This window comes from Gavialis gangeticus, unplaced genomic scaffold (assembly GCF_001723915.1).
Source record: "Gavialis gangeticus isolate Ggan-Ray unplaced genomic scaffold, GavGan_comp1, whole genome shotgun sequence".
In the NCBI taxonomy this organism is placed as follows: Eukaryota; Metazoa; Chordata; order Crocodylia; family Gavialidae; genus Gavialis; species Gavialis gangeticus.
This window is the reverse complement of record NW_017729025.1, coordinates 77,964,698-77,967,932: the sequence shown is the minus strand read 5'-3', so window position 1 is coordinate 77,967,932 and position 3,235 is coordinate 77,964,698. Positions and strand designations below refer to the sequence as shown.

General features: G+C 38.9%; 1 protein-coding gene across 1 annotated transcript in view; it reads left to right on the top strand.

Annotated features, from left to right (window-relative positions):
• The window catches only part of AVEN (apoptosis and caspase activation inhibitor), a 214,150-nt gene that overhangs the window by 44,295 nt on the left and 166,620 nt on the right, over positions 1–3,235 (top strand). The window lies entirely within an intron of this gene.

The following is a 3,235-nucleotide window of genomic DNA, read 5'->3' as shown; positions in this document are numbered from 1 at the left end:
TTTTTTTTTTTTTTTTTTTACAAGAAAGAATAATGGCACATTTGCTTTCACAGGAGAAAAATATTCTCAGAGAAATGCAAAATGGGAAAAAAGAGGCCACACTTTGGGCCCGCCCTAGCCTTATCAATCTAACTGTATACTGAAGTGCTTAGGAAAAATGCCAGAGGCCTACTTAAGCTAGTTTTTAAATTAGAGTAACACATTGACATAACTAATGAATAGGATTGCTTTCTTATCACAGTACCTTTTTTATTATCAAACTAATTGAACACAGTTGAAAATTACAATATCAGTGTGCTTGGAGAATTGCAAAACATTGGGATTTACAGAATTGTGTAGGGGTTCATTAATTGCCTTTTATAGTTGTGTTCATAAAGACTAAGAGACTGACAACAGTAGAAAGTTGCTTGATTTTGCTTGTTCTATACATATTTAAAAGTCTGCTTCAGCTTTTTGTTACTTACCATTCTGTTTAGGCCAAGAGACTACCTTAAAATTTTTCTAATTTAGTTTTAACTAGCTTAGTCTGATATCCTGCACCTTTTTCTACCCTGATTTTCTTTGTATCTGCTGTGTTATCAGCAAATATATATATTTATCTTCAGTATGCTGTGAAGAATTTTCATTCTGTTTATTTTTCCATTCTTATTTAGTCAAACAAACTATGCCTCTGTAGCCTGGGACAAATATTAGGCTCACTGATTTTGTATTAGTCAGGAAAAAGCTCATGAAACCCTATAATTATTTTCATTAGTCACAAAAGTATAAAAGAGTTATTATTTGACCCCCCAATGTGCTCTTTTCTGTGAATGCGTACTAAGAATTATTCCTGATTTAAATGCAGAATAGGCTTTTAATCCATATCATGTTTACAGTAATGTTTTTTTTATATTTTAATTTAGCAGAGCTAGGATAGCTGTTATCATTTTCTCTTGCATGTCAGCTGACTTACTGAGGTAGGACCTATACTGTAGTATAAAATATGGAAAAATTACCAGAGTGACTCAGATAAAATTAAGTGCCCGTAGATCGCAGAAACTATTTAATATTGTCGTGTTCTTATAGTGTGTTTACCAGTATCTGCCATATGGCAATAAATATTTCTCCCTATTATGCAGATAAAAGCTGATCTATGTCTTACTTTTTTCTCTGCTGACTCCTTATTTATTGTCATTGGTTTAGGGTTATGGCGTAGTTTTGTTTGCCCTGCAGTAACTCATTTTTTACAACTTGAAGCACAGAGGGAGTGGGGACTGATTAGAAACCTTTTCATATTAAAGCATGCTGCCATCGCCCATGCGATCCCACTGGTCATGCTGGAGGGATGTCTTTATATCGCAAATTTGCAAGGTAATCAGCTAGAGTTTAGTGCTATTCAGTAGTAGCTGTTCTTAGATATAACTCTGATTTGGTTGGGAGCTGACCTGCACTTTGAACAGCAACTGCCCATATGATGTGTTTTGCTAATGTGTAGATTTTAGCTTTTGGAGTCTGTGTGGGCAAAGGAGCTGAGAAACAGTTTGCTTGCTTCACCATGTATGCCCTCATTTTATCAGATGTATAGCATAGGTGCAGCCCTAGTGGACATTACTGACCTGAAACATGCACAGGGTCCATAGAATGGAATCCATATAGACAACTCATCTCAAAGAACCATATTTAATGTAAGATAAGTAATCATTTCTTTTTCATCTATCTGTCTTCAGCTTACAGAGAGTACTTTGAGAGTATGAGGTAGTGAGTATGTTAATATGGATTTCAGCCAATTTTAGTATAGCAAATGTTTTGTGACATTATTAACAGTTTAATTACCCAATTATGGGGAGATAGTTAGCTGTGTTAGTCCATTCAGAGGATCTGACAAAGTAGCGTCTACAAAGTATCTACAAAAGTTCATGCCTCTTTAAATGAATTAGGGCAGGGCAGCACCTTAGGGCACTTTGACATGTGCTCCAGAGTGGGGGGTGAAAGGGGTGTTTTAATTAGAGTGTCTCTCTGGAGCTGCTCTATGTAAAAAATCCACAGCATCTTGTGTATTCAGTGTCCCATGTTTCATAATGGTGGCAGGGCCACTTTAACTAAAGCTTATTCAACAAGCTTTAGTTAAAGCACCCCTGCTGCCATTTTGAAATGCCGGGCACTGAATACAGAAGATGCTGCACCACACTACAGCACTCTTATTAGAATACACCAGTAGCTCCAGCAGACTTGATTCATCTGATCAAATTAATCTGTTTGATCAGATTTGATTAATCTAACCTTACTGCGGTGGAGTGCCCTTAGAGACTACCTTCCATCAAATTATTTTTCTTGTGATTCATTGTTTAAATTAGAACTTTGGTCCTTTGTGTGAAAAGAATTTTTTTTCTTTGATGCTTAGTGAAGATATGCTTTAAAGTTAGGAATCTTATGTTCAACAGAAGTGCAACTTTGAAAAAAAACTAATTATTTTAAGTAGTACAGGGTAGCTTTGAGCACATGGAAGTAAAATCATAGTTAAGTATTAACCTCAGCAGAGCTTTCTCTAATACCATATTTTTCTCTTGTGTATCACACCTTCAAATAAGATGCACGCCTTATTTTTGAAAGGCAGAATGAAGAAAAAAAGATATTTCACTGAAAATGCTGGTAAGTATGGTATTTTTCCAGGGAAAACACAGGCAGCTGCAGTAGTGGGAAGCAATTGTGGCTGCTCTGTTAGCCTCCTAGCTTCAGGACACATCATGTGCTGCTGGCTTGATCAAACTGCCTGATCTCTCTTTTCTTCTCAAGTTGAGCTGGGTAGCCCAGCAGTGCTTGAACTTAGGGCCTGATCTTAGCCAGTAACACCTGTGGGGTCAGCTGAGGGCCAACTTGTCTGATTCAGCAGAAATCCTTGCCTTGGTGCCTGGGGCTCAGCTCTGCTTCAGAAATACAGTGGAGCTAGGCCCTGGGTACTGGGGCAGAGGCTCTTGCAGTCAGCTTCAGCAGTGTCAACCTCTCTTTCCTGGGGGAAAGGGCAGGTAATGCTGCATCTGGGCAGCACAGTGAGTATACAGGGTTCCTTTGATCCATAACCAGTAGCTTGGGAACTCCTCACACTCCCTGTGCTGCCCCCCGGACAGTACTCACAGTGTTATTTACTCTTCCCCCCGGCAGAGGCTTATGCGGCAGAAGCTGTTATTACTGTACTGGCAAATTGCCTGTCAAGAATGATGGGGGGGAGGGACAGAGCCCCATGTCTCTCCCTCCCCCC